The sequence below is a fragment of the Squalius cephalus genome (assembly GCF_949319135.1).
Source record: "Squalius cephalus genome assembly, chromosome: 8".
In the NCBI taxonomy this organism is placed as follows: domain Eukaryota; kingdom Metazoa; phylum Chordata; class Actinopteri; order Cypriniformes; family Leuciscidae; genus Squalius; species Squalius cephalus.
In genome coordinates this window covers 36,803,907-36,824,765 of record NC_137129.1, presented here as the reverse complement: position 1 = coordinate 36,824,765, position 20,859 = coordinate 36,803,907, and the positions used below count along the sequence as shown (strand labels likewise).

Below are 20,859 nucleotides of genomic sequence, written 5' to 3'. Positions count from 1 at the left end.
TTGTGGGACAGTGAACCAACTGGTAGACACTTTTACATTATTCAAAAGAATGTGGGAGGGTGCAGAAACGTACATAGGAATACTCAGGAAGAAGATGTGATCTAGGATGAGGCTAGGCCATACAGGTTTGAACAGTACCTTGTTTTTAATGAAAAAACATGCTGATGGCACGTGTAGTGATTGCAATACTCAAGAAACTATAGAGCATGTGATAGAATCCTGTAATAAGTACCAGTATGAGAGGCAGAAGTTACTTAGGTGTCTTGAAGCTGAACATATACCCTTAAGGATTAGAGGGTTATTACAGAGACAGTCTGAAGAAACATGCTACAGCTATCGGTTCCTTTTCCTAAGAGAAACGGGTCTACTAAGGAGAATATAATTGCTTTATAATTTTTTTTTTATTATTATTATTATAGAGAGTAAGTAGTCCAGATCCACACTCCTTTTCAGAAGGTGGCGGTAATGCACACCATTCGTTGTTTGCCAACCGCCAATTAAACAGAAGAAGAAGAAGAACAAGAACAAGAGTGAGCACGAGGGCTAGTCTGCTATTTAGCACAGAGTTTGTGGGCTTAACGCTTTAAGTTGGACTATAATTTGTTTTATCAGAAAGCTCGCTCTTTGGGTAAGAGTTCGTGACTGAGGGAAAGTGAAATACCACCGGAGGTGTGTGTTTTTGGACTGTGACGCGAGCTCAGACCTGTTAGTAGTGATGGCCAAATGAAGCGTTTCGAAGCATTATTGCTTTCTGATACAATTGTGTCGAAAATGGTTCATTACTCGAAGCTTCATTCAGATAGAAATTGCAGCACCATCTCCTGGTGAAGTAAATGTAATGCAACAAAGCTGACAACCATAAAATGCAAGTAACGCCCCGTTTATTACGTGTTCACCATAGACTGTAAAAAAATATGGACGTAGTATCCGTGACGTCACCCGTAGGTTTCTGAAGACCGTTTTTGAAGCCTAAAGTGGGTGGAGTCGGCCGTCGCCATCTTGGCCTCGCGTCACCTCGCGTCACTCGCGGATAACAGAAAATGGGCAAAGAGGCGGGGCGTGAGTGGAGCTCAGGAGCCTGTGTCTATCTGAAATCACCACCTAGCTCGACGTGATCGAGTTAGCTCATAAACGGTCGGTTAGCTCATGCTGCGTTCTATTATTGTCAACGAACCGACTCGGACCTCGGATATGACGTCACTTCTACACTTCAAGCATTCTGGTATGTTTTGTGCGTCCGAGTCGGAGAAAAACATGGACGCCACTCGGAAAGCTGTTGGATGGTAGCACTGGTCGAGTACCAGGCGCTCCAAAATGAGTATGTGCTTATAAGTTTACCTTCTGTTAGCAACGCTAGCCACGTTAGTAACACCCGTTTGAAACGAGGCTTCATTAAATATTGCACTCACAACAAGACCGATTCCCATACCCACAGGCAGTGATACGGACGCAGTAAGGTATTGCAGTAATACGACGAGTGATTAAAATTTAAACAACGTCATTTAAACAACCAAAGCGGTACAAAAACAATGAAAACAAGTAACACAGGGCGCAGCCATCTTGGATTCCGTATCGGAATTCTTGCTCGGGGTCCTCACGGTTGTCCAAACTTCCGAGCGGCAAAATCCGAGGAAAGGGGGCGTGTTGGTGCATGTTGCTAGGCAACGTCTGTCTTCCTAGTCGGAACTCCGACACGGATAAATAATAGAACGCAGCATCAGGCTGGTGAGGTAATGCTATAATGTTATGCTGCTTACAGTACCAAGTCGCGACTGCACAGGGCCTCGCGCTATAGTGACAGTTGATGATGTAAAGCCAATTAAAAGTTCCTATTTTTGCCCTTCGAAATATTATAATAGTTAAAAGACATGGCTACAAGTGAGACTGTGTATCGTGATTCTGTACTATTCTGCTAGTTGAAAATGTATTATGCAGTAACTTAAGTTAATATTACTCTTGAGTGTGTGTGTGTGTGTGTGTGTGTGTGTGACAGTGATTTGTGCATACATGTCACACTGTACATGTCAGTCACTTTTTTTTATAGTCTTTGGTCCGTCAGCGCGGCATCGCTCGTCAAGTTCGTAGAGAGCTTATTCAGTAGCCTACATTTTAAATTCTGATTTTGGCCGCCTCTCAAATGGGTTAAATCATAGATATACTGCCTATGAAGATCAAGTAAATGCGATAGAAAATCCGCGCTCATTCAAGGATGTGCATTTTTTGCATGGACGGAGAAAGCGCCGACGTCTGCATGATTTCATCTGACGGTACATAAACATATTATAATCTATCTGTTCCGGCAGGGCAGAACGAACGAGCCTTTATTGACGTTTTTAAATCTGAAAACCCCAAAAACCAACGAAATTGTCAGACATCCATTAGTGCATGTTCACAGAGGAAAACAACTGAAATACAGCGCTGGTTGTTCTCTCGAACGATACTCGACGACAACGACGGAATCCTAAGCCGTGGGCGAAGTAGTGGGTGTATTAAATTGTATGAAATAATCCCGAAAAAAAGCACAAACACTGCAGAGATGGCAAGTTCAGCAGCAACATTTGCTGAGGTGAAGTGACTGCTAACAGCAGACAAACGGCTAGCATTGACATCAGCGGCAATCCACCTGTCACTCAAGTGGCCACGCCACACCCTTAATTATGCAGAACTTTAAATATTAATCAACTAAACGGATGAGTTATAAAAAAAATCACCCCCCTCACAGTTGTCATGAAGGGCAAACTTAGCTGTATAGACCAAAGCCACATACAGACACCAGGCTGTAAACACGTTTTTTTCTGCTGTAAAATTAGCCATTTTAACATGGGGGAGATACAGATTTGACTCCCTTCTGACAACAGCCTCAAGCGGCTAGTCAATGAATTGCAGTTTAACTGACTTCCGTGTTGGTTTCAAGAGAGAGACGGGGAGGTTGCCGCTTGGTGTTCACCGAGGCGATCAAAGCTGAAACAGTGTTAGTGCTACTCATTTATGTAGGTGAATTTTACAGATAGCCTACTGATGAATTTCATGTGTTCACCTTGATAATAAAACATTAAGCATGATGTGTGTGTGTGTGTGTAATTATTTCTTTAGACAAGGACAGAAGATCAGACCAGCTTAAAAAAAAGTTGGAAACCATCACAGAAATTCTAATGGGTTTATATTAAAATAGGAACCATTGGCTTTTACCATTTAAACCACTACATAATTCTTTTTTGTAACTGTGTGTTTGGGACATATTCCATTAGGATTTAATGCCCCCACCAATACAACCCAACACATATCATAGACCCACAGAGACCACTATAATTCCCATTACAACCAATAAAATTCCCATGAAAACCATTAAATCCAATAGAATTTCTGTAATGGTTTCTATGTTTTTTTTTTTACCTTCACTTTTATAAAAAATACAGCCGCTAGGTTTCAAACCTGTCAACACTGGATTGGGCTGTCAAAGCAGTCAGGTGGTTCACTACAGGAGTGAACCAGTAGGTGTGTTGGACATCTGCTGCGGCTGGATGTAACCGATCGGCGAGAGTAGCCGCGTGCAGGAGCTGCAAACGGAGACGTGAAGTCGGACACTTTCTGGTTCCCGTAGTGACCGCTCACGTGGTGTTTGCATACTTTACCACAGCTGAAGTGAAATAAATGCAATATTTGCCAAATAATCCACAGATGTTTCAGAGACATTTTCATTCAATACTTTATGTAGCCTACTGCTTCACACAGCGTCTGTTTGAACAAGAATAAAGTTCAACATAAGCTACTATCAATGAAGTGGAGTCTACGTTTTTTAATCAGTTTTATTTTGATAAACATGACACAATATAACATTGCAACTACATGACAAGAGTGTTTACTGTTATAAAAAACTGATTTGTGCGCTTTAGAGGAACTAAAGGTGTTTGCATGAACACGCAACACATGTGATCGTTGTCATGCAATGGATCTGGCCAATTGTGGAACAGCTGTGTCGTCATCAGAGCTCCTGCAGCCGCTCTTGAGAAGCTGCGCTGGCTGAGTTCTCCGGCTACTCTCGAATCGCTCTCGCGGTACTTTGATGGCATACGTCACAGTCACGTGGCGTCGGCGCTGGATCAAGTCGGACAAAATTTCTAACCGGCATGCACTGCTTAAGTCAGCCGCCGATCGGTCTGCGCAGAGCTGCATGAAGTCGAACAAGCCTAGTGTGTTTGCTTCAGAAGTCATTTTCACATGACTAGTGACGTAATGATACAAGCTCCAAAGCAGTGGTTCATTGCAAGGACCGTTCGAGTTCGAAGCAAGCTTCGGAGCGTCAGTGTCAGACGTAACATCACTACCTGTTAGCCTATCTGGCTAAATTAGCTCGTGGTTTTGCGGTACTGTGACACGGTCGTGAGAGTGTTTACATATTGTTTGCCTGCTGGACGAGAGGAGACAATATCGAGAAGAGGTTCGCTGGCTGACGCAGTTGTTTTCTTCATTGGGTATGACGAGTGGATAGTGCCACGGATAACTTACCGAAGTCGACTATGGAACGCCGTTGGGGACAATACCTATTATATGCAACGCGTGAAATTTGGACGCATTAACACGCACAGTTTGTACGCGTAAATACGAAGTATATGTTCGGGTGTCGCGTCAGACCGCACAACAGCCAATAGCGTTGCTCTATTTAGGATTTCATTTGCATTTGTGATGCGATGGCACGTTGCTGTATACATATATAAACATCAGACGACATTTCTTTCCGTGAGGGATGATGTGCTGTTAGGTAAGCAAATACCTATGCAAACGTCACACGTAACATTTGTTCGTGAATGAGATCGTAATTTTACGTTGGCATGTACATAGGCAAGCGTAAAACTTTAGAGTCAATGATGCATTTATACGTTGGTTGTGATGTCAGTGCTGTGTCAGTGCTGTGTCATGCTGTGGCATCTCATCTGAATGCAGTTTTTTTGTCTCCGGTAACGTGGAAAAGTGGATTGCTCTCTACGATGGCTCTTAGAATTTTTTTATTAAACTGTCAAAGAACTTTTACAGACTGCGTTCAGTTGGCATCCTCTTATAACAGGCTATATACACATGTATAACATATGTTAACATGTATACAACATACAACACTGGATACGGCCATAGCCAGGGTGTCAATAATTATACATAATAGTGCCAATAAATGCCATAAATCATTCAACTTTAATAAATACAATGAATAATAAAGTTAGCAAAGGCTAAATAAATACTAAATACTGTGGCTATTGTTTTTTTCAAAATGACTAATGACTAAATGAGTAATCTCCGAGTGGGCCAGCATCAATCTGGTATGAGAGACTCTGGGATGCTCCTTGAAGTCGGGATGTCAGTTTGACTGGAAATAATTAATACACATATACTGTATGTGTACTGTATATGTCAGATAAAAATAATCTAATAACAACAATATATTGTAACAATCACAAATTTAACAATTATATTATAACAATAAGGCAAATACAAAAGCAGAAAACAAAGCACCAGTAGCCTATGACAATTTACAAATCTTTTTTCAACATTTAAACACAGACACAATCATACAACACATAAACATTACAGAATCACTACAGCAGGCGGACCACGTAAACTGTGGGGCAGCCAGTCCAAGTCCAAGTGTAAATAGCAACAGTTGTGGATTCAGTAGACATTTAGATGCTATTTACTTATAAATAGTGACAGATAAAGTTACTATTTGCTCATCAGTATTGTTGTGCATTAAACATCCTGCAATATAACTGACATTAGATCATTAGATTTATAAAACAATATTTAAATCATGGCAACTTATTGAGATATTAAAGACCTAGAGCTACCCCTAACCTTACCCTAAATGTAACTTTTATGAATTAAAATGAATTTTAAGTCAAATAATTTTTATTGAAATGCGTTTAATAACTGTAAAGTTATTAAAAAAAAGCGCTGTCAGTGGGAATAGAACCCCGGTCTCCCTTTACACGTTACGCCACAGAAACCGCTGACTAAAGAGGTGACTTTTTCCACATATAGGGTAGACTGGCCTAGTGTAATTAGTTCTGCCAACAAGTAGGCTATTTGCAGTGGTCCAAATAGACACCTCGAATGTATTAACCAGAGGGGAAATATGGTCGTTGGATCACAGAGACCACTCACTTTACCTACAGGACAAATTCCTATGTTACAAAATAATATAATGTTAATTCATGCAGTTATTGAATGTATTTAATCATTGACTCTAAATTATCACCAGTTTAACTAAAACAGAAAAATTTGTATGTCGCACATCAAATAAGACTCAGAAATATTTCACGTTCAAAAATGTCATGTTTACACGACGAAAACGTTCGTCTAGAAACACGTAACAAAAAATACACGGCCAAAAATGTTGCGTTAAGGCGATACAAACGATCGTGTCTTTAAATAACATGACAAAAAACTTCGCGTTTAGACGTACAAAACGTTCGCGTTTACACGGACCAAAAAGACGCGTACAAACTGTGCGTGTTAATGCGTCCAAATTTCACGCGTTGCATATAATAGGTATTGTCCCCAACGGCGTTCCATAGTCGACAGTCGTGTACTTTTACGTGACAGAAGGGGTACGCCGCACCACAGACGCGTGAAACCAACGCGTGACTCCAACGTCGCATCACAGCACGTCGCACCACTGACGCGTGACTCCAACGTCTCACCACAGCACGTCGCATCACAGACGCGTGACACCAACGTCTCACCACAGCATGACTCCATGTCGCATCACAATAAAATAATATCTATTTTCCCCCCTAGCTTTTCTTATCTTTCCTTTGTTATCTTTCTAATCAATCATTCTTTTCTTGTATTCTGATGACATGGAAAATATCATTGATACAAATTTTGTATTGTATACAAAGTTGTGTATGTCATTAATGTCATCTCTGAATGGTTTACGAACATAGTTTTTTTTTTTTTTTATAATTCACTCACTTTCTAGTGGATATGAGGACTATGCAAATTATACACCATCAAAGTCACAACTTTTTGCACAATTATTAACAACAACTTTAAAGTTGAACAGATAAATTCATTAATTGTAATCTATAAACATAATATTCTGGAATGTGTCATTCTTAGTTTTTACTTTTGAAGGTGGTAATAATTTTAATTTACACAGTCGACCATAATGGGCGAATACACACTATGAAACACGATATTGTTTACAGGAGAAGGTGACAAGAAAGTATTTTAATAGCCTATTATTTTCAAGAAATCAACAATGAAAAAATATAAGATAGGGAAATAGTCGTTTAGTCACAAAATGCAAAACAATGTAGGTTCATGGTCAAATGTTCAAGACTAGGGCTGTCGACTATTTATTTAGGCTATATATTTTTTGGTCATAAAGATAGATCTGAAGTGAACAATAGCCTTTACTTAAATACATAATTACAAATGAGGCAATATAATTGGTTCAAATAAAGTAGGGTATTAAAAGTAATTAATTATTTTATTTTATTTAACAACACTATTAAAATACATGAAGAAATATATAAACAATGAACATATGTATGTACAAATGCCAACAGAGGGCGCAAGAGGATAACTGACGATAATTGTTACACATCAAGAGCAGTACTACGGTGACGCATAGCTGCTGCCACATACATATTATTTTTTCCCCTCAATTATTGTAATAACGAGATCTTATGTCGTTTTAACGTCATCTTTTCTCGTAATAACGTGATCTTATGTCGTTAAAACGACATATTTTTCTCGTTTTCTCGTTTTTTGCCTTTATAATCCACATAAGACAGCCTATCGCGCCTTTTTCACACTTCTACGTTCAAAAAGCTTATGCAAATAGTAACAGCCCCCAATCAGGCAAAATGAATCAATGAGGCCCTTTTTTAAAATATATTTTATATAGGCCTATAAGTTTTTTTTATATAATATATTATATATAGCCTAAGATTTATTTTTGTTAATAGGCTATATCTTCATTACCTAGAGATAATTAAACAAAAAGTAGTCAAAACACATCTAACAGATAGCCTAAGTTGTTTATTTTTTACAACATTGTGTTCTTATTTTGTTTAATTAACGAAATGTCAATCTTCATCTTTATAACAGAAGATACAATACAAAAATCTTCAAGATACAGCCATATACAATCTTCACATGTATAACGGATTGTCACCATAAACAATCCTTTGTGTGGTGGAATAAGCAATGTTACCGGTATAATTTAAACTTTATTTTATTATTTTATTTGTTCATTAACTAATTATGCTAACTCAACTAATTTAATGTAAAGAGCTGGATAAAATTACTAATTAAATAATGTCAAATATTAAATGTAGGCTATTGATTAGAGTTGCCATAGACTAAAGGATTTTTCTAGACTAGTAGTAATTTATTTAAGCAATTAGGACTAATCGCACGTTTATATTCAATCCTGGGTGTATATATGGCTATTCCGCGCTCAAGCGCATAAAACTTGCCACAAAGCACCGGCAAAAGTAGGCTAATGAATGCGCCTTTCATACGGGCAGGATCACATAATCAGATGGTAGCCTACCGTATTTGCTTTCGATTTGATTTTTTTCGTTGGTGGACATTTTTATTTTATTTATAAACTTTATATAGATAGTTATATTTCTCATGTCTGTGAGGCTAACTGTTTTTTGGTTCATTTTTGAGACGCGCTCCAATTCACAGAGATCATGAAAGCGCGTTCGTTTTCTTTTATTTTACAAAAGCACAACGTTTTCTTGTTGTTGAGAGTTTACACAAATAAAGTTGCGACTGATGTTTTATTCTTTTCTGTATGACCAGAAATGGAGTATTTAAGTTGTTTCCACTGTTGATGGGAAAATGCGAGTGATGGCACCGGCGCGTCCATGTGTGCCATGCAGTGCGCGCTCCACACTCCGCACAAACACTCGGATATGCGCTTAATAATAGCGAACATTTATCTAGGTTAACGTTAGAGCGAGCGGCCATGCCAGACTGATAAGTCCTTCATGTTTAACAAATTAAATTCTGTTGCATTTTATTGCGCCAGTTTGAAAAGGGCGGCTGAAACACTCTACAGATAAACGCCCAACGCTGTTTTTTTTTCTTTAAACAAATTCGTTTAGTCTTTAAAATAAATATTGTTTGTGGGCTAATTAATGCCACAATAATTTGTTTATTTTATTGGCTACTTTTATTTTTCATTTTTGTTTTGCATTGAATACCATTTAAAGGATTTGCTGTGCACCGCAATGCCATCCTCCCATAGAAAGCCACGTTAAGAGCCACCTTTATTTTCTTTATAATAAAGGGTTTCTATCGGAAAACGCTTAACGTATAATTAAATGCATTGCGTTCATATTCTGGGCTCATCTGCTTTTCTGTAGGATAGTATGGTTTATTAATAAGGTGTGTACAGCATTTGATCTTTATCACTGAAGTATTAAGCCACATTAAGCTTTTTCTTTATTATAAGGGTTTTCTATGAGAGGAAAATGCTTAGCCTAATATGCAATTAAACCTATTTTTTTACAGTCTATGAATTAAACACAATGTTCGTATTCTGGGCTCATCTGTTATTAATAAGGTGTGTACAGAATTTTATCTTTTAAAGGGGTCATGAACTGGATTGTTTTATTATTTTATAATGTTGCCTGGGGTGCCCTTATAATGTTAGTATGATTTTTACATAAAAAATTGTCATAATTTATAAATAAAAGCCATTTTTCCAAGCCTGATTTCTGCCTCAGATTTGAACACTCCGTTTTAAGGGGCGTGTCTGCTGTGAGACTGCAGTGCAAACGCCCACTGCTGTGATTGGCTGACATGCTTGCAATGAAATAGCTAGTATTACAGGAACTCTCTCGAAAACTTGTACTACGTTTTTACTAATACAGCTATCGAGATTAACACATCGTGAAAAGTATCGTTTAAAGCATTATATTTAAATCTATTCCATCACATGAAAGGTTGCAGCATGAGCACTGAGCAGATGACAGACAGTCTGTTGATCGCGTGAATAAAGATCTTATCATTGCAACGCAATTTTTGCACTCTCACAAATGCTTACACCAAATCACAATGCCAACACGATGTGAGTACACAGTAAGAGCTTCGTTGTGTAGTGTAACAGTGTCATTATTTCATCACGAGTTTGGTAAGTGTCCAGAAAAGCTCTCGCGGCTCGCGCTGTGCTGTTTGATTGACAGCTTGGGCGAAAGGGATCGTTCTTTGATCGCTTTCTGTAGGCTATATAATTTAATAACAGTTTAAAAAAAGATTATTTTCATAATACTACGAGAAATTATGTGAAGTTGATCGTTTAGTCGCTGATGCATAAACAGTATTGAACGATTATAAGAGAAATATCTGAACTTGAATAATTACACCGAAATCACTGATCGCAGATCAGGCATTAGAATACACATGGTTACTTACATGTTGCTGGCAGATCCGTGTCGGGAAATTGTGATTGACTGATTTAATAAAGTTTAACCATGCTGGAATCCGAAGGAAGCTTATGCAGACTGTCTTCTTCCACAAACAGGCACTGCACAATATTTAGTAAACAGCATGTTTATTGCTTGGAAGTAGCTCGATCCGGTAGCAATCATCATGTCGTCCTATGTTATTTAGCATGTTTGGGCGAATCGGTGGGCGGGGCTAAAGAGGCCGTGTTGAAGTAGGCGTTGATCTTCTTTTGTGGAGGCGGTGTTTTATCCTCTTTGACGTCATTGTTCCCCACTTTGAAAAACGAGTCGTTTGCTGAGCCTGATGTCTATAAAAGCTTTTATTGGACTAACAAGGAAGTTTTCAGTTCTGAAACTTACAGGATATTATTATAGTATGATGATCTCTTATATGTCAAAAGCTCAAGGAAACTTTGATTTCTCAGTTCATCACCCCTTTAACATGAATGTCCGTTGGGGGCTGCTATTTCTTCAGCTATTTGAACGTATGATTAAGACATGATTGGCTATCAATTTTATGTGGATAAAGGCATATTTTGTACATGACTACACACGTTCTTATAAGGCCAAGAAAATATGTCGTTTTAATGAAATAAGATCTCGTTATTACGAGAAAAATATGTCGTTAAAACGACATAAGATCTCGTTATTACGACAATTGAGTGGAAAAAAATATGTGGCAGCAATGCGTCACCGTAGTTTTTCATAAACTTCGATTTAAGAATAAAGAATTTTCCAAGCAAAATGATTAAGTTGACTATATATTGTACAGAGAAATTTGAGTCAGAAAAGTAAAAGAAGATATCAAAATTAGATAAATGTAGGCTATGTTTGAGCCAAGTTGTCCATTAATGAAACATTGTAGGCTATCATTCCACAGAGAAGAGCTATGTGAGCAATTATAGAATAAATAGTCTAACGTTTCCGTTTCCATAAAGCAAAAGCTGCATTTTTCGTCTACGGTAGGCTATAAATTTAGAGATAATCTTGTTACAGGGGTAATAATGGTAAATAATTTTAAATTATATTTATTTTACTTTGTTTGTAATTAAAAATGTATGTGGGTTACTCCATGCTCTATTCCAATTAATATTTTCATACAAGGGGGACCATTGTATCTGGAGGCAGGGATAGATTTTGCAAATACATTTTTTTATTACTTTGTTGTTAACTTTTCTGTCTAGAAAAGATAGACCATTTATTGAAACACTGCTGTAGAAAGACCAACAAGTTAGAGCCTGTTTATGGAATATTCGCTTCTTTTTTTATTAAATCCATTCAATTGGGTGATGACAAATTTAAAATTAAGAGGCTTTAATATTAAACAAAAATTCACTTTAAAGAAAAGCTTCCTACAAAACAAAAATCATGTCTCCCGATATAGCCTACACTGTTAAAAAAAGTTCCGTTAAAAAACGGAAAAAGTGCTGGTAATTAATTACCAGCACTTTTTCCGTTATTGTACGGGCACTTCCGTAAACCTTAAAACGGATATTTCCGTAGATTTACCTGAGTTTTTCTGCACCATTGACGGACACTTCCGTCAAACCTAAAATGGAAAATTCCGTATTTTCCGTAAATTACCAGGACATTTTCCGTTAAATTACAGACAGTCCCTTCACCTCTAAAACAGAAAATTCTATATATTAACAGTACATTTTCTGTACTATTCACGGATAATCCTTATACAGAAATTTCTATTTTTATAGAATTTTATGGCATATCTTTTGGTAGCAAATAATTCAAGAACAATATATACAAATTGAACGTGGTTTATTTTTGTAAACATTTTCATGTAAACATTATTAAATGCATTCAATGGGTAAAGATATATATATATATGCAAAGCACCATTAAAAAGTGCTAGTGTTGTGGAATACATTTTTAGACAAACAAACAAGGGAAAAAACATCAGCAGGTACGTGCACAATATTGGTGTTGCACCAAATAGCTCACAAAATTCTTTTAAAAAAAATCAAACTGAAAGATTCAAAACATTTTCAAAAGCAAAACAATACAAATGCAGAAACAAACAAACAAAACCAAATGGAATACAAAGACAGGGCTGCTGCTTTTTACATTAAAAATAGCTTTAGACTTACAGTTAGAGGGAAATGTTACAGTGTTGATGCCATTTTTCTGTAAGAGAACACAATATTCCTTAAAGGGTTAGTTCACCCAAAAATGTAAATTCTGTCAGTAATTACTCACCCTCATGTTGTTCCAACCCCGTAAGACTTTAGTTCATCTTCGTAACACAAATTAAGATATTTTTTATTAAATCTGAGAACTGTCTCACTCCTCCATAGGCTTCTAAGATATTGAAACTTGCCGGCATACAAAGTTAGTAAAGACAATGTTTAAAATAGTCCAAGTGACTACAGTGGCTAAATCATAAGTTTATCAAGCGACGAGAATACTTTTTCTGCACAAAAACCCCCCTAAAATAACGACTTTATTCAACTATTCATGTTCTTCATGTGGGCCTCTGAGAGTTCACGTAGTGTAAACAGCGCAGCGCTTCTGGATTGTACATCAGCACGTAGACTCACTATTGGCCAGCATCACACGCATGACCAACGTCGGCCAATAGTGAGTCTACGTTCTGACGTACAACCCAGAAGCGCTGCGCTGTTTACACTACGTGAACTCTCAGAGGCCCACATGAAGAACATGAATAGTTGAATAAAGTCGTTATTTTAGGGGGTTTTTTTGTGCAGAAAAAGTATTCTCATGTTACTTTAATGATGTCTTTACTACCTTTCTGGAGCTTGAAAGTGGTAGTTGCTTAAGCTGTCAACAGAAGAAGAGAAAGCTCTCAGATTTCATTAAAAAGATCTTCATTTTTGTTCTGAAGATGAACAGAAGTCTTGCAGGAGTAATTAATGACATTATTTTAATTTTGGGGTGAACAACTTGTGTGAAAAACTTTCCTCCTTCGGTACGTTCAGTTAAAGGAGAACTCCGGTCAATTTTAACATTGAGCTCATTTTTTTGTACATTTGGAGTGCTGTCAATACAGAGAACAACGACAAAAATCGGTGTTGCCTACACCGAGTTATTCTATTTTTAAAATTTGCACCCTGTTGACTTCAATGGGGCAAGTACTAAACCTGCTTTTAGCCTCTTAACATCCTTGATGTGTCATTACAAGTGCACAGGTCATGTGAGTGATTCCTTCAGAGTGAACACGGGTGAATCTGACTGCAGTAGATGTGAAAGATATGTATAAAAATGATGTTATTTAAGCCAGCGCAAATACCGGTTTACATCCTGTTTTTTGGTTGAAGTCCAAAGTAGTCGATTGTCGAGTTCACGCGCATAGGTTTAGTTACCTATGATCACGCGCGTGAACTCGGCAATCGACTACTTTGGACTTCAACCAAAAAACAGGATGTAAACAGGTATTTGCGCTGGCTTAAATAACATCATTTTTATACAGGAATCACTCACATTTTCTGTGCACTTCTAATGACACATCAAGGATGTTAAGAGGCTAAAAGCAGGTTTAAATATTGCCCCATTGAAGTCAACAGGGTGCAAATTTTAAAAATAGAATAACTCGGTGTAGGCAACACCGATTTTTGTCGTTGTTCTCTGTATTGACAGCACTCCAAATGTACAAAAAAATGAGCTCAATGTTAAAATTGACCGGAGTTCTCCTTTAAATGTCCATTTTGAGATTTGACAAAAGCTTAAACTTTACATGGATTTTCGAAGTTGTTCATACAGGAACTTCAGAAGTCTTTGAGGAATGTGTGGACGTTTGGTTTCCTTCATCTCAGCGTTTTCGACCTTCGTTCAGGATTTCTGCACAGGAAATGGATATATGAAGAAAAAAATGGATATGTTTTTAGCTACACAAGAAATTAAACGAAGTAAACTGAACTACAAAGTATAATGCAGACCAGGTTGAGGTTGAAAAACAATTGTACAGTGTTTTACGTTCGTTAAATTATCAACTGCCATCCCTAATTCTTTCAAATTCAAACACTGTATAAAACGCTAAGACTTCTGTTTCCAGTGGACTCCAATTGCATGTTATGTTAGCTTGTCTGCTCAACTATACCTTATAATATGTTTCATTATTTTCAACTACATAAACAGTAACACAACAGCATGCTAGAGATAAATAATTAAATTAAAAATGTGTTGCTTACCTTTATATGAACTCCAGGATAAGTGCCATGTAGCTCACTGCCTCAGTGGGGTAGGAGATGTGGTCAATAACTTCTTGAATGACAGCAATCTTGAATGCCCATCATCTTAAACAAATAAGTTATTACAAAATGAAAAACATCACACAATCACTTCAGAAAACCGCTCCAAAAATAGTTTAAATATTCCCTATACAATTTTTTCTTCTACTGACCATATAAGCATACAAATCTTTGAAGGGGGTGTTCAGCAACCAACTTTTTCTATAAAAATTTAAATTTAGACTTTAAATTGAAATGTGTTTTGCCAATATTGAACACTCATAATGATTAATAAAAAAATAAAAAAATGCTAATAAAACAAAATACAAACCCATAAGGATGGTGGTGGTGCTTGGGATGCACAGTACAGCAGTAAAGTCCTGTCAATAGATGAGAAAAAAACAGAAACACTATGAAACAAAGTAACAAACTAATGAGGAGGGAGCTGGTAAAGAATGACTAACGTGACAGGCAGAAGTATAAATAATAGCAGTCATGTTAAATAATATTTCAAGGTTATTATTTGGTCTTTAAAGTCAAGCATGTCGTCTAAAACAAAATCAAGACAATAAAAAGTCTAACGTAAACATAACTTTAAGTTACCTCATTTGGCAGAAAAGGTGGAGGTGCTTTCCTTGATCCAGCTGAACTGCATCTTCACATACAGTCTCTCTTCACGTTGTACTGTATCATCATGCAACAACAGAAACACAAACAAACTAATGACTAACGTTACAGGCAGAAGTAGGTAATAATAGCAGTTATATACACATATTATATGACTTTAAACCCAAAATAATGACATTGAAAGATTAATTTACACTTAACACGACTGCTATTATAGGTGATAATAGCAGTCGTGTTAAGTGTAAATTAATCTTTCAATGTCATTATTTGGGGTTTAAAGTCATATAATATGTGTCCGTGTGTCGTCTAAAACAAGACAACAAAAAGTCTAACGTAGCCTAAACATAACATTAACATTAACTTACCTCATCTGGCAGAAAAGGTGGTTTGTTTTCCTTGATCCAGCTGTAACGTTACTGCATCTTCACGTATCATGATGTATCTTCAAGTTCATGCCTTTTAAATCAACTAACGTTAAGTCTTGAATGGCTTTTCCTTTTCTTGACGTTTCCTCTGGTAACGTTAGCTTTTGTATGAAGGCATTCAACTGCTTCAAAAACATAAGTTAACTTACTACACGTCTTTATCATAACTGGTTAACGGATGCACGCCGCACGAAAAAAACCGCAGCACCGACAAATAAAAGTCAATAAACCAATTACAACGAGGACACTATAACATACAATAAGGGAACTTCCACGAGTGTGAACTAAATCTTTCAATGTGTGACGATATGCATAAAATGATAAACGCGACGGCTCCGACATTCATTTGCCTAACAAGCCAGATTTCAACTAAATAACATTACGTAAACAGCTTATTTGACATATAGTTAAATATAATTTTCGGTTTTTACCACAGAAGTATCAGAATGGCTTCCACACATCCGAAATCCGACTTTATAAAGAAACTTTGGCTGCTATCATCTGCGTGTGTAATGGCGCTTTGCATCTCAAACTTTTCGCGCCGATCAGGTTATGGTTCCCACAATGCAACTCGTAATTCAAAATACGGGTAAAAGACCTGTAAAAGACAAATACGGAAAATTCCTTCAAAATAATATGGTACATTGGACCGTTTTTTTACGGATTTTTTTTACAGTGTATTGCAAATCCAATCTTACTCATGCTATTCACTTTTCGTTATCAACATGGGAAAAATAACATTATATTGGGACGACGTGTGTATCAGGCGTCTTATTAGGCGACGTACTGAGGGACGACGTGTGTATCAGGCGTCTTATTAGGCGACGTACTGAGGGACGACGTGTGTATCAGGCGTCTTATTAGGCGACGTGCCTGGTTCAGACGTTATGATTTTTTATACATTTCTCACGTACGCCGTCGCCACGTCGCCGTAAGGTATACGTTACTACTGTGCTGTGACGCCGCCGTGACGTCGCCGCCGGTCTGTCGTCTGACGTCTCTATCAATCCCATTCAAAAATAGACACGGACTGACGGCGACGGAAGGGTAGACTGCTCCTTCGCCTTCTTCAGGGTAGACTTAGAAAAGGCATGATCCACTCGCCATACACGCAAAGTAAAAAAAATCCTTACACAGCTACGTCGCCGCCACGTCACCGCGCACTTTGAGCGCAGCTCCAACACGTGGCCGTGACGTCTAACGTCTCATATCTTACGTCTGACGCCTGATTACTATGGGATTTTGGCCAGACGACTGGCGAGCGTATACACGTTAGTTCACCTCTCAGTTTGCTTCGCGATCGCCAAAAAGTGCACAAATCACACCTCATATTCCGATCGGCTCTTTATTATGACTTTGCTACATGCACTCGTCTCAATGAACGTGACGTCTGCGTCTGCCGAACGTGACGTCTGCGTCTGCCGAACGTCTCGTCTGCGTCTGCCACATCACTGGTTCGTGTGCCGAACGTGACGTCTGCGTCTGCCATATTCTGCTGCAAGGGCGGTTTCCAGCACATTCCACACACTCATTCTTTATTATTTTTTCCCACTGATCTTCAGTTGTATTTTATTAGCAATTAAGTGATTTTACCTTGCTTATGTATAGCTTTTATTCCAAATAGTAAATATGAATTTACACAAATGTTCATGTTAAAATATTTGTTTGCCATTGTTTCTTGTCAACATATCCACAGATAGCCTACTTATCAAGAAATCATAAAAAGCATGTATGTAGCCTACTATTCACCACTAGGAGTCTCTTGACCAACACAAAATAACGTAGTTGTAAACATTTGGGCTGATTTAACTAACATAAATAATATTTGTAATTTGTAATATTTTTAATGTTTAATTTTAGAGTTGTAATATTTAGTTTTAGAGTTTCACCGAAGTTTGATTGACAGGCGGTCAGACAGTTATCATCAGAATTATACTTAAAAACAGTTAAGAGGAAGGTGAACACAGTTTATTATTATTATGCTATTATTATTATTATTATCTAGCCTAAATGTATTTGCTTGTGCATAAAAACATTTAGATTTGTATCAACAGGTACATAAATATTTTGGCACAATATAGTCATACAAGCCGGAAGAGAATTAACATAGAGCCTATAGTTTCTCTTTCAATTCTCCCATGATTTTTAACATCACACTTAAACAACATATCCTGATATTCATTCATGCTGTAACTATAAGAGATAATCGATCAGTTCACGTCCTGCTTGGACAGTAAAGAGTCACAAAACGGTGTGTCTATTTATTATTTGAATTTCTTAAACATTTTCAAAACTGTAAAAGGTTAGGTTATATAAAAATAAAACATTCATAAATTATTTCATGATAAATATTAGCCTACTGAACTCTAATTTATAGTTAGGTATAAACGCAAATAATAATAATAATTCATTATTAATATCAGGCTAGTCTAGGCTACATATTTAGAAGACGCTTTCATCCTAAATGGGAACAAAGCAATTCGTCAAATTTCAGTCATAAATTAATATAAGATTATCACATAGCCTATGAACACAAGATTTTGACGCAAATCCAAGTGTTTGTGCGAAGTGTGGAGCGCGCTTGCTGCATGCCACGGAGGCGCGGGCGCGAACACTTTGCTATCAACAGTGGGAACAACTTAAAATAGCCTGTAATAGCTGTAAACTCACAATAACAAGAAAACATTGTGCTTTTGTAAAATAAAATAAAACAATCAGCCGCATGATCTCCGTGAACTGGAGCGCGTCTCAAAAATGAACTGAAACAGTGTATAGGCCCTACTGCCTCACAGTCAGACTTGAGGAATATACTGTACATAGCTTGAAATGGCTACTTTTAAATGAACAAGTTCAAATCGAAAGTGTCTGATTATGTAATCCGTAAAGGTTAATTTCTGTAAGGCGCATCCGCAGCGGAGATTGAGATATGTTTGCAGACACGGATTTAAAAAAAAAAAAAAAAAAAAAAAAAAAAAACACGTTAAACAATTAAAATGCCTCTTTATTTTTTCAGACACATTTATTATAATTAGCCTACTTTTGCTGGTGCTTTGCAGCAAGATTTATGCGTGCGCTTGAGCTAGGCTATACCATGCATGCACCCAGTATTTAATTAATATAAACGTGCGATTAGTCGATTGCTTAAATAAATTACTACTAGTTGACTACAAAAATCTTTAGTCTATATGGCAACTCTAATCAATACATTTATTTGACATTTTTTACTTATTATTTATTGGATAGTAATCATCCAGTTATTTACATTACATTAGTTGAGTTAACATAGCCTAATTTGTAAATGAACGAAAAAAAGAGATTAAATTAATATGCTAACCATGTATTTGTAGCATTGCTTGTTCTTACACGATAAAGACTGTTTTAAAGGTGACAATCCTTTATACGTGAAGATTATACTGTATCTTGAAGATTGTTGTATTGTATCTTCTGTTATAAAGATGAAGATTGACATTTCGTTAGTTAAAAATAATAAGCACATAATAAAAATAAAAAATAAAAAGTTCTATTATGCGTTTTGACTACTTTTTGTATTTTGTATACCCTAATTTGATCCCTAGGTAATGAAGATATATAACTTTTTTAAAGGGCCTCGTTTTTCCTGGACCCGCTACAATTGAGAATCACTTTAAGCATGCACGCTAAGACAATTTGAAGTATTCCACTTAATACACAATATACAATAATTAACAACGTACCGCTTGCTGTTCTAGTGAGGACGGGCCGAAAAAAATATTCCTCCAATTTATACCCACCCCACCACATACACCACAATTTTCTCTCTACACAACTTTAATAGTTGGGAATGCATTGCTGTACTATTTACTACATCTCACAATCAATAGTATATTGTTTATACAATTGTTATTTCCCTGTCGACTGGTGATATAACGGATTGCACTTTATGGACTTTTTATTGCACTTATATTGTAAGATTCTCTGATGTTATTTCGTTGTTATTTATAACAATGACAAAAAAATAAAGAAAAAATAAAGAACAAACAATATTTACAAGACACTTTTATCGAAAAAAGGAACAAAGCAATTCGTCATATGTCAGTCATAATACAGGTTAGACAATAATAATACAGGGTTTTATTTGATTATCACAAATAAACAAGATTTTGACGCATATCCAATGGTTTGTGCGGAGTGGAGCGCGCACTGCGTGGCACGGAGGCGCGGGAGCGAACACTTGTATTTTCCTATCAACAGTGGAAACAACTTAAAATGCTCATAATTTATGGTCATATAGAAAATAATAATACATAATTTGCAACTACTTTTATTTGAGTAAACTCACAATAACAAGAAAACGTTTTGATTTCGTAAAATAAAAGAAAACAATCAGGCGCGCTTTCATGATCTCCGTGAACTGGAGCGCATCTCATAAATGAACTGAAACAAAATAAAGCTTGAAATGTCCAATTTTAAACGAACAAATTTGAATCTAAAGCAAATACTGTTTATCTAAAGGCGCATCCGCTTTACAGCGGAGATGGAGATATGTTTGCAGCCGACACTATACTAGTTTATTAATAAAAACAATTAAAATGCCTCGTTATTTTTTCAGACACATTTATTATCATTAGCCTATAAACCACCTATAAAGCAGCTCTCTGTATGGTTCCAGAGATGGCTCTTCTCATTCAGCACTGTGGGAAAATAATTTGGCCTTAGAAAACCAGTAAAATCTAAAAAAAAAAAAATCCATATTAATTTGTGAATATTTTAAATGTTTAATAAAGGGGCAAAACGTCATAAACAAAAAGTCAAATAATAGTTTACAAACTATTTAAAAAAAAAAGTTTACAGTCGTTTTTTTTTCACCACAGGTGACTTATATATAAAAAATAGTAGCCTATTTTTCAATTATATTCTTCTATTTAAATGATCTACAGCACAGGTGTCAAACTCAGTTCCTGGAGGGCCACAGCCTTACACAGTTTTGTTCCAACCCTGCTTCAACACACACACACCTGCAGTTTTCAAATAAGCCTGAAGGACTTGATTAGCTGATCAGGTGTGTTTAATTAGGTTGAAGCTATGCTGTAGCCTAGGCCTTTTAAAACTATAAAAAATGAAAAACACAATAACAACCCTAACAATAAGCTATAAAAATGCAATAGCCTA

The 20,859-nt window shown here is 36.7% G+C and overlaps 1 protein-coding gene and 1 long non-coding RNA gene across 2 annotated transcripts in view; one reads left to right on the top strand and one right to left on the bottom strand.

The window, feature by feature from the left end:
- LOC307163328 (CMP-N-acetylneuraminate-beta-galactosamide-alpha-2,3-sialyltransferase 1-like) overlaps window positions 1-20,859 on the top strand; it is a gene marked incomplete at its 5' end in the record, with an annotated part of 148,619 nt that overhangs the window by 59,428 nt on the left and 68,332 nt on the right. The window lies entirely within an intron of this gene.
- LOC307162925 lies at window positions 14,213-15,821 on the bottom strand. Its single transcript, XR_013821992.1, has 5 exons — window positions 15,652-15,821; window positions 15,263-15,343; window positions 14,991-15,039; window positions 14,621-14,725; window positions 14,213-14,270 (listed from the first exon to the last, which is right to left on the bottom strand). It is a non-coding gene; the product is annotated as an uncharacterized lncRNA (long non-coding RNA).